The 12,153-nt window shown below is 37.9% G+C and overlaps 1 protein-coding gene across 3 annotated transcripts in view; it reads right to left on the bottom strand.

The window, feature by feature from the left end:
- The window catches only part of pde10a (phosphodiesterase 10A), a 103,498-nt gene that overhangs the window by 68,778 nt on the left and 22,567 nt on the right, over positions 1-12,153 (bottom strand). The gene's annotated exons all lie outside the window — the stretch shown is intronic.

Raw genomic sequence — 12,153 nt, 5'->3', positions numbered from 1 at the left:
CACAGGAAGTGACCCAGAAAGTGTACTACATCAGTACAGTTGGCAACCTATACTCTTTAAAAGACTGCCAACCACCTGAAGCTTTTATTACATATAATATGTTACAGAACTGAACGCGAGTTTCATACAGTAAGGTAACTGGGTACAGAACAGCATGGGTACAAACGTGATATGCATGTGCATTGGCACAGGTATTGATTTCAGCATCATGATGAAACTAAAATGAGCTCTGGGATGGTGGCAAAAAATGACCCATTACACGATCATTTTTTTGTATCCATTACAAAAAAAAAAGATATGTGCAGGGCTGGGTGATATGGCACAAATGTCATATCACGATACATGATTTGTATCACAATATAGAATTTTGCTGAGGTTTTGATAACAACATGTCAACAAGGGTCACTGTAGCTTCAGAGATGTCTGTCCAGTATTTACAGAAAATGTAAGTATTTCATGAAAAAGGAGAAACTTTTAAAATAACTATATACTCTTTACGTTTATGTAATTTGAAAGCACACTGAAAGTACACTCTCACCTTTTTTACACATTGTCTTTTTCTGAGTTCTGAGTAAACGGTGCATGTCTGCATTTTAACAGGGCAACCTGTTTTTACACAAAAGTCAGAGGAAATCTGATAAGTATGCACAATTATATTGGAATTCCTACAAACGTTATGACCACAAACCACTGCCCCAGACATTAGTTAACATTTCATATGCCTCGACTTGTATCAGTCCTTATGTGACCATGCTGAATAGTCCTAAAACCATATTTTTATAACATTTTATCCCTCTCCTCTCTCTCTCTGTGCATTTTTATTTTTACACAAAAAGTCTCATAACGTCCATATAATATCAGAATACTTTTCTCAAAGCACATTTCTGACCTAACAGCTATTTAGTTATCGATCAGCTCCCAGAGAAATCAGATGAGTGAAACAATTAGAATTTGCAGAAAACATTTGTCAAATACTTTCCCACAGTTTCATGTTGCACAGAAAGGTATAATCTAAATAATCTGAAATTGATCCGATCAAAATTATTATATTATATCCATCGATTTCCATCGGTTTATACGTCGGACCATTATTAAGCATGAAAAGTGTCCAAAAAAATCAAGCTGATAAATTTTGTATTAAAACAGTCTTTCTAATTCAGCATCTCATTGCCTTCGGAATATAACAACACTGTCGGTTACAGTTTTGCTAAAAAAGAGAAGGACAAGGTAATAATCATGTGTGGAGGAAGCTTCTCTATAACAAACTGTGCCACCACGTGGGTGGGAACACACCACCGTTCAAGGCCAATGCATTAAGAAAACCTAAAGCAGAAAATATCACAGCCAGGGCTTTTGTCAGATGTGACATAAAAGAGCCATTTTATCCCATTTTTCCACTTTTATGTCACATCCTTCCTTCTCCTGTAATTAAGCACCCTGTGCGGAGCCTCGTAATGAGGATTCGTCTGCGAGACGGTGGTTATGATGTCATCTTCCTCTGTTTAGGCTTCGCCAAGCCATGTGTCTATGTCCAACGCTTCTAAACATTAGCATTCGTTTCTGACCATCGAATAAAACAGCAAAAAGATGTTCTGGGCGTTGAGGGCTAATCATGGATACACATGGACAAACGCAGCTAAATCCCAGAAATCAATTAATAGTGAATTCAATAACAGTGCAAGTCAATTGTATGGAACATGCAATCAGAGAGACAAGGAAAATGTAAAAACAAATGCAATAACTGCTATTGTACCAACACTGTAATATGTTAAAGGTCTGTTAGCTGGGCAGAGGATCGTAGGTTAAAATGCAGATAACTGCTGAATCACTAATTCTCTCCGGTCCTGCTTGCCGTCCTATAAGGATTCCTCATTTTGTCAGAACCCCTTTTTTTTTTTTTGCAGAATTTTAATTAGTACCCCATGCATGCTGCCTAGAGTGAAACAAACTAAAGAGAGAACTCAGCTGGGGTAAAATTAGGTCATGATGACAGCAGTGAAAATCAAGCAAACCAAGTGCACTGACAATTTCAGGACCACCAAGAATTGCATACAAAGTATTCTTTATAGTAATATAAAGACACGCTAGCAGTGTAGCAATACTCAAACTCCAAAATCTATATGATTATAATATATAAGGTGGTGCCTCGATATGACATTTTCACTACAGCAAAAATAAGCATTGCCCGAATATGTGCCTTAGGTGCACGTTTTCAGTTGATTAAAAAAAAAAAAATTCAACATCATGAAAAAGAACCATAATTGAAACTAGATAATGACAGTGTTTGTGTGATCCATTCAGACTCTTAGCAGAGTATAACAAAACAAAAGCTGTGCATTAGAATGCACAAAATGAAACATGGCTAATTAAACATTAGCTCTCTGGCCAGGCTTTCAGTGGTTCTGTTGTTCCATTCCTGTGCTGTCCAAGTCAGGTAGCTCTCTGTAGCCTTACATGTGTTACTGAATTCTGCATATTCCTCCACTAAGTAGATATCTGCAGCTATGAACTTCCTAGTTGGCATGGTGTTTTGTATGTAGTACTCTTATTTGGCATACTTGGCACACTGTAATCTTTTGCTCCATCACCAGTTGGCTACGTGTTGAGTGTTTTTTTTCAAAGCCCTGTTGCCTATCCTGATCCAAGATAAACAGGAAGAGGAAGGAGTGTGGGCTTGATTAAGTTTAAATGCCTATTACACCTCACACAATATAAGCAGTATTTTATGACAAATAGCCTATTTTATTATGCAGGCTTTGTTCGAAAAGCAGACGTATCAAACGATACAATACGATATGCCGTATCATTACACCCTTAAGACACAGTAGTAGGTAAATCAAATCAGTATGCTATAAATGTATTCTCTTGTGTCACAAAAAATCACTTTTTCACAGTTGTTAAATGCAATGACGCCACAGTTTAACCGTTAAGCAATACACGACTTTGTGTCATGCTGTGTACAGTACTTTGGTGTGAAAATATCAGTGTCACACTCCACACCACTTTCTATTGCCATTTAAGTATTTCAGACATTCTTCATGTTTAATGAAAAATCCTAAATAATGAGGTTTCAGTAGGCTACTAGGTTCACTTCTTGTTACAGAAAATGTTTCAAGTTTGTGTGGATATAACCTAGGCCATTGTAGATGCCACCTTAACCCAAACACACTTTCTAACATAGTTCTATCCTAGAGGTCGTGACTAGCTGAATGAGGCGGGAGCCGGGTTTGAAGTAGAACAGGGATGAGTGTTTGATGGGGGGATGGGACGTTGGAACATATGGAAGTAATTTATAATCCAATAACTATTGCTGTGCCTATGTGCCTGCAATAGCAGTGAAGTAAGCATTTGTGACAAGGCTGTGAGCCCAAGACCACATAGTTGCCCTGGTCCAATTCTTTTTGCTATGATTTGTGAGAATCTTTGTATTTTTTTTCTCCATAGGAAGCAAGTTCAAGGAATATTGCGTGTTGCGTCAAATACTGTAGAGCAAGGATTTTATAGTTCATCGAGTAACAGTCCAGTCCTGCACAACACAATCTAATTCATAACGGAGCTTATAAAGTTCACTTTAATGCCATTTGGTTAAATGACTTCTCGGACCTAGAGCTCAGACGATAATACTGTTCAACAGTCCATGTCTAAACCACCAAGAGCGTTCTTTCATTGTTTCTCAGAAATAAATACCAAGGCTTTACTCGCCTAATACATAGTATTCAAGAAAGCATTATTTAAAGCAGAGATTTCAGCTGTTTTAGAAATTCATACATGAAATTGAAACATATATGAATACAAATTAATGATCACCAATTTTGAGATTTCTTTTTAGATTGCTGTAATGCCACACACTTCAGATCTTAGCACATGGTGTTGTCTTTAATGGCTTAACATCCAGTATTAGCTCATTTAGTTCAGTTCTCTATGCATTGTTCTATCATTATTACAGCACTGACGTAAAGAATGTAATGTAATAATGTAATCTTTAAAGTATATTATTTTTTCCATGGCTGATGAAACAAACTGCTAGTACATTTAGGCCAGAAGGAGACCATTCACTGATAAACTGACTCCAAAATTTGCAGATGCTGGAGTCACTCAGGACATTCAAAAAATATATATATATAAAACCCTTGTGGAGTGCTGGTTTATAATCCAAACAAAATAAGGGGAAAAAAACATCATTTTACTCCTACAAGAGGATTTGCAATTGTGAATTTTTGCCTGCTGTTAAACCACTCATCTCTTCAACAAAGCGCAATTTAATGGAAAGTCTATAAATTATTAAGCAATATGTAAGATCTTTTATGGTACCAGTGCCAACTCTACTGGGTTATTTTTTTCCCCCCACAAACAATGCCTCCTGCACTATGATATTCCTATCTCCTGTGCTAGGAGTTCTCTAGTCACAAGAAGCCAGCTGATTGGTCTATCCAATCCAAAAAAAAAAACACATCTCAGTGCTTCTCAAGTTCCACTGTTTTGCTAATGGTATTACAAAGAAGCAAAATGGCTTCTTGGTTATCCAATGATGGACTACACTATGCTGGATGTTTAGAAAACTACACAGCTCTGAAAATCATGACGCCGTTAAGACAATAGTCGTGTTTGGTCATTTTTATCAATGCCACAGAGCAATGGGAATTGTTAGCATTGCCTTTATAAGTAGGTCCTCAAGCTAAACATGTCTCATGACGTCTTGTGTATTAGATTTTGGACTACTTCCTGGTTTTGTATCTTACTTGGATTTGTTTCCACTGACTACTTACAGTTTCAAATTTCCTATATACTCATAACCTGGATGATGATGATTCAGATTGTGTTTAACTTGTTATTAAACTTTGCTGAACTTCCTGAGACGTTTCCTGACATTGCCTTAGTCCATATTTAAAATACATATGATTGATTCATAGACACTAAGCTTGCTTGTAAAGCTCTTGTGGGTTGGCATAATAGCAAAGAAGAAGAAAAAAAAAAAAGAAAAAAAAAAGAAAAAAAAAAAAAAAAAAGAAAAACAGACTGAATTAATAAGTGTGCTACTCATTCAACCTGACTCTCCACATAACAGTTTCTCAACATTTTCATTCAAATCTATTAATGAGAACCTTTTATCTCATGACAAATTCATAGGAATTATAAGAAATGAGGGCAATGTGGTTCAATATCATATTACAGAAATAGCATCAACTTCAACTTCAACCCTGCCTTAATCTCTGTAACAGTTCATTCAAATTGAGTTGTGAAAGGTATGGTCTGTCATTTGTCTTAAGCAGTAATGCTACAAGGGATAATACTGAAGTTTCAGGTTAGAACAAAATGTTGGCCAAACAAAATCAATCTACAGTAGCAATGAAACAAAGTTGAATGAATACAGTGCAGATGAATGCAGATAATTGTCAAAGTGAGTGGCATGGGTTGTATATTGTCCTATAATAATGCCCTGAAAATTATAACCCTAGGCTTGATATTTTTTCCTACCAATTTGCTTTGTATATTGTGTACAGTAGGCATGTAACCAAATATGAATACGTTATTCAGAATGAACAGATAATGTATTCCAAACAGAAAATACAGATATGAACAGGAAGTGCACTATGCTTTTTTCTTTAGAAGGCTTGCCAGGAAAATTCACAGGGAATCTGGTTGAGACTAGAGGTTGTGCACTGGGACTGGGGACCTATGGGACAAAAAAAAAAAAAAAAAAAAGTCACGCTAGGTTTTTACTTTCATGAGTGGTCGGATATGAAGTTTGAGGGACAAAGCAAGACCATGTTAATTCATTTATCCTTTAGTGACTGCTCAGTCAGGGTCGCAGTGGTTTAAATTAGGCTACGAGTTTGTAATATAACAAACTAATTTTTTTTTATAAAATGAAAAATACAAACAAAAAAAACAATCATGCGCTCAATTCTAGTTGAGCGCAAATATGAACTTGAGTGATGTAGTTGAGGGTGAGGAACTGCCAGAGCCAGAATTTACAGACCATGCAGACCGTGTTGGCATTTCTACCTCTGGGCTTTTCCCCCAGTGTCTTCCAGTGTTTCTGGGGATGTGATGGTAGGAGGTTCATCTCACATTTATGCCATGCCCACTTTGGGTTTTATATAATATATATATATATATATATATATTATATAAAACCCAAAGTGGGCATGGCATAAATGTGAGATGAACCTCCTACCATATATATTATATTATATATATATATATATATATATATATATATAAATATAAATACAGGCATTGAAGCTAGAAGGGAGCAAGAAGAAGCAATTCTCTTGTGACTGTCTAAAATACTTGTATTAATTGAGAATAACACTATAATGAAATAGTTATTTATCAAAAAAATAAAAATAAGACAGAGGTTTTGAAATTAGTATGAGATTAGTGAATTGATATCAAAACTCACTTCCAGTTCCAAACTTATCTAAGCATTATTATTCATACATGACCATGGCCTAAAGTCCACAATATTGCCAGTTCTCCAGAACAATTCTCCTGTATGTTTAACTCTTCTCGAGAAACTTAAACTCCTGATCGGACCATTGCAGCCTCAGTTCATAGACAAAGCACAGATAAAGCAAAGCTGCTAGCTGCATTCCATTACACTGCTGTGGTTTTGATTCTCAAGACGAATATAATGAAATACAGTATGTTGTTTTCAGAAACTACAGATACAATGTTATTGTTGTCCTCTAAAAAAAAAAAAAGGGTAATCGATACCAAGTTTTAGTAAGAAAATAGCAGGCAAAATGTTTTCATGTTTATGTATCAAGGTGACTGAGCAGCCATAGAATTGATGAAGACCCCTGACTGACTTATGGTGATGCTCACTTTAAATACTGAATTTCACAACAATATTTAGAAAGTTTACATGCAAATGCTCTGATGTTAGTGAAACAGCTTCATTTAAATTTCCACAGCATTTCAAATAACTAATTTCTGTCATGCATTGATGATACTGGGTGAAAAATCCTGACGCTTAGTGTGAAGCCAACAACCCAAAATGATTATAATGAGTAATGACATTTCTCTATTTGATCCTATTCAGCCGCTGTGATCCATCATGCTTACCACGCCTCATCACTGTGTGTTTTATGTAATGAATGTCAAACACTGAGAGACCTCAGAATCAAGCAACTGGTTTTAAAGTGCCACCTGAATGCTTTGTCATTGTGTCTTCACCCTAGCACAAAAGCAGATACACACCCAAATAAAACACACACCTATTGCTTTGTAACAAAATGCATCTCTTCAATACGGTATGCTTTTGCAGCAGGTTACAGTCTTGAGTGCAGACTGCAGTCTTTGCACACACTCAAACACACACACATTAGGATACACACATTCTCTCTCATTCTCTCTCTCTCTCTCTCTCTTTTTCTCTCAACGTCTGCTGTGACGATCCACAGGACAGCCAGAGCATTGACGTCAGAGACAGGCGTATGAAAAAACCGGTCCCTTGGGGCTCGGCAAAGTTATGCTTGTGCTCGCAGCGCTGCTTGCAACTATTTCAGCAACGGCGGTGCCTGTTAGAAGTCAATCGCTTAGCATCTGCTTTTCACATGGGAAATTCTACTGTTCTACCATAAAAATTAAATGACCAAATTTTATGAACAATTCTCCATGCACATGTTGCCTTATGAGCAGAAAGAAATTCTGGTTTTGTACAGTATTTTGACCATTTTAATTGTTGATCTATTGCTTCTAGTGAACTAGTGTAAACAAGCCATATATTTTTTTACAATGAAAAACAAAAGTCTCTAATAAAAAATCAGAGCCTTTTGAAATGTGGTAATATATTGAGTGGGTAAATGGGTCTGACGTACTGCTGATGCATATGGACATTAGAGTGACGCTGAGTCAACGCTAAAGCTACGTGTGTGTTGTAAAGAGCATGTGAGCAGAAGGTGCCATAAAGAGAAAAAGGGGGGACAGGATTCTCCATGTTAGGCTCTGTTATTCTGTGGGTCCAAAAAAAAAAAAAAACAACAAACCACAGACCCATTCTGGTGCTTTAAGATGTAAGTCGCATAATTAATTACCACATATATTTTACATAAAATAACAATTATGCATGTACTTGTTGCAATGATGTTTCCCCTTTTGGCTTTTTCAAACATCAGTATTTTGGGTCCAAGATGTGCAGTATGGTCTATTCAGGACCCCATGAAATAAAATGACATGGACATTTCTGATTTGAGTATATGAAGAGAAATAAATAGATGAACGAAAGAGAAAAGGAAAGGCACAAAAAAAAATGCTGCTCTCAAGCAGAGGTGAACGTTACAGTGGGAGGAAGTGCAGAAAGCACATGAATCAAAAACCCATCTAAGCCAGCGAGAGAAAAAAAAAGGATGAAAAAAAGGGAGTGGGGGAGGGAGGGGAAGAGGGGAGGGGGGGCTATCTGCGTCAGAGCCGCAGCCAATGCAGTGAGAGATGGGCCAGGCTGGAATGGAGAGACGCTGTTACTGCCACTCACATTGCCTTCCAGGACCTCGTGTCCCCCTCAACAACAGTGAAATGGCACGCATTGCTGCAGCTTCTACTACTGAAACACACACACAGACCCACTCCAGGGCAGTATATAGGTGTGCACACACACACACATTTTAATTTATACTTGTTTAAGCAATTAATAGTACCACAACTGACTTAGGCACAATCCAGTCTGTTGCTGTGTCGCATTGTGTATCGTCACTTCGGAACAAAAGGCACCAACTCCGCTTAACCCCGCAGTTCAAACCAAAGTGGATATAAATAAAAGGAAGAGAATATTAAATTGAGACAAGAAGTCAAGGATCACAGTTGTATGTGAGCTGGGGAAATCATGGCTACAATGGCTCAGCTGATTGTGCACTTCCTATTCTGCCTTCATGATAAGGCATATTTCCAGTCATATGATCACTACCAATATATTAACACAAGCCATATTCAAAAGTTAAAAAATCCAACAGATGGCATCTTTTTTATTGGCACAACTGCCAGCAGTCAGTCTGTTTGTTGGTTTAAAGAGGTAAAATGCCAGACCACACATCATTATGCTGAAATTAAATCAATATATTGTCAAAAATAAGGTCACACAAGATCATATTTAAGCTACACTTAAGGCAGCCGTGGTGCTCTGCCAGCATTCATCTACACAACATTATGGTGTTTACATGCAGTGTTATTATACGTCATTATTAAATGCTTAACATTGACAGTTAAAGTAAATGTGTTATCTGGGTCATATTGTGTAGGATGCTTTTCCACCAGCATTCCACAAAATGCTTTTATCTACCTCAAAGCAGTTCAACGCTTTAATCTACCTCAAAGATGAACCAATAAATCTACAGTAACAGCTGTTAGTCATCCAGTGTTTATTTCCACAACAGAGTACAGTTAAACACAAGTTTGAAAATATGTCCTGAGTGGTTTAAATTATGTGCTATGGGTTGTTGAATTATGTGCTAAGGCTGTGAGGTCAAATCCCAGGAATATGTTAGATTGTATTCTGCAAATTTTATAATTACACTCACTGGCCACTTTAATAGGAACCCCATAACCTTTGCTCATACGCATCATGTAGTCTTTTTCTTCACCTGTCCAGTTTCAGTGCCCAACGTTGACTCAGATTCCTGTTTTTGGCTGACAGGAGTGGAAACCAACGTGTCTTCTGCTGTTATAGCTGATCCCCTTCAAGGTTCAATGTGTTCTGAGAAGCTTTTCTGTTCACCACAGTTGTAAAGAGCAGTTATTTGAGTTACTGTACCCTTTCTGTCAACTCAAACCCATCTGGCCATTCAACTCTGATCTCTTTCTAATCAACGAGGTGTTTCCACCCACAGAACTGCTACTCACTGGATGTTTTCTGCAACATTCTGTGTAAACTCTAGAGACTGTGTGTGAAAATCCCAGGAGATCAGCAGTTTTTACCATACTCAGTCCAGCCCGTCACGGAAATCACATTCTTCCCCATTTCCTTTCTGATGTGAACATTAACTGAAGCTCTTGACCTGCATGTGCATGATTTTATACATTGCAATGCTACCATGTGATTGGCTGAATGGACTGCATGAATAAGGAGGGGTAGAGGTGTCCCTATCAAAGTGGGTGGTGAGTGTAAATGTATTAAGTGTAAGTGTATTACTGAGTTAACCTGAAGTCTTTAGCTAACCAAAAGCAATGTGCCACACTAGAAAAAACCCAGAATGTACTTTGATCAAAATATAGCTGTCTGAGCTTGTTTGGGGATGTGACAAACTCCATTGTCTTTAAAAAAAAAAAAAAAAAAAAATCCATGCACATCATCCACCTTAATGTTAATTTCTGAGGTGCCTTATGTGTAGGAATAGAACCTAATTTGAAAAAATAAACCTATATACAATAAGAGCAATAAAAAATAGAAATATTTTTTCTACCTAAACCTACTATTGGGTGCAAAAAGTGAGCAAAAACGTCATAATCATACGCTACACTCTTGTGTAAGTACATAATTGAAGTTTTTAGAGAAAAACATTATGTTGAATTAAAATAACAATTTAAGCATCCATAATTTAATTAATTAAAAAAAAGAAATAGACTGTATATGCAACTTAACCAGTTTGGACATTCAACCACTGAATATATATGATTATGGTTACTTGTTTCCTTTCTGAGTACCAACAGCAAAGTTGTTACCTCGTATCCCTGAATGTGACCTCATGTGGGTAGCCAATAAAAGGCCCGCATCTACGTCAAGCTCGTCCTATGGCCATTCTTGTTAACCTGACTTACCCAGCTGGCCTGGCAGTCCGCCACTCAGTCGTAAAACTGGGATTACATACATAACCTTCCGTTTTACTTCCTTTTTTCCTGACTGCCATGGTGGTTTCCTTCGAAATTGGTGAAGGCCCTATGTCAAAGTTGGTAATACACCTTGATGGTGGACCTTGTCAGACAACAGACAGCACTCAAATAGTTATGATACCATACTTTACTGAGAATGTGAGTCACAAAAGTGTTGACAATTTTTATATACAATTGAGGATAACGATTGTTCAGAATTCCGATATTGCGCACTATTGATAAGAATTACTCAACTTTCTGATAGTAGTCTTTACTGAGGGATGTATCACTCAGTCTCACCACAGAGCTACACTTGTGCTCTCCATGTCACCTCTTTAGAAATAACTGCAACTGACACTACGCTTAGTGCTGTCCTGGAGGTAGCTGTACTATGTGACAAATGGCAATCAACAGAAGGCGGTCCCTACTGAGCTGCGTTTAAGTAGTACCAAATTAAGATCCCACTGTGTGACCATTGTTTTGTGTGAAGGTTGGAGACATTCTGCACCGAAGCATGAGCACTCACAAGAGTGTATCTGACTCTTTGTGAACATGCCACTATGCTGGAGTTGCTCCCAGTGGCCAGACCTGTAATTTCAAGGTGTGAAGCATGGTCTCTTTGACCAGAATGGGGCCATCAACAAACTGGTTACAGAGTCTATCAGGTGCGCTGCAGTGTCATCCACGTAAGTGGTAGTAGCAGAAAATCATACAACTGTAGATTTGGCTAATCATGTGCCAACTCATTCTGGTCCAAAGCGTCATCCACTGTCCTGTCTGCAATCCACATCGGACAGTAAGTTTCTATTTGAAAAAAAGACCAAATTTTCTTCTGTAGGTGCTCTGTATTTGCCAATCACCATGGCACAGGACTGCTGCAAGACAGTGGACTGTGTTCACTCTCTAATAGCATCAGCCCAATAGGGAGATACCTCTTAAAACAGAAGGTGTGCATCTTCTTCCAGAGCTTTCATGTGTCGGCTTCCAGAGCTTCCACGCGTCTTCGTCCAGACCTTCCACGTGTCTTCGCCCAGAGCTTCCACGTGTCTTTGCCCAGAGCTTCCATGCGTCTTCGTCCAGCCCTTCCACGTGTCTTTGCCCAGAGATTACTTGCCCAACTACAACATTGCTTGTGTTGGATAACCATTATCCAGAATCAAGCTCTGTTGGGGTCTGGCAGAAAAAGCATCACCATCCTGCCATGAAATCCAAGAGGTTGTGAAAGTTGAATTTATGAATTCATAAAAATTATGAAATGAGTTACTCTGCGCCCGGAGCACCCACACTGCTACATGCCGAAACAAACAATAGGCCACATGTCTGATTTATAGAGATAGTGAACCATGG

This window comes from Pangasianodon hypophthalmus, chromosome 3 (assembly GCF_027358585.1).
Source record: "Pangasianodon hypophthalmus isolate fPanHyp1 chromosome 3, fPanHyp1.pri, whole genome shotgun sequence".
Classification (NCBI taxonomy): domain Eukaryota; kingdom Metazoa; phylum Chordata; class Actinopteri; order Siluriformes; family Pangasiidae; genus Pangasianodon; species Pangasianodon hypophthalmus.
The sequence above is the reverse complement of the archived record's forward strand: the minus strand, read 5'-3'. Positions and strand labels throughout refer to the sequence as shown.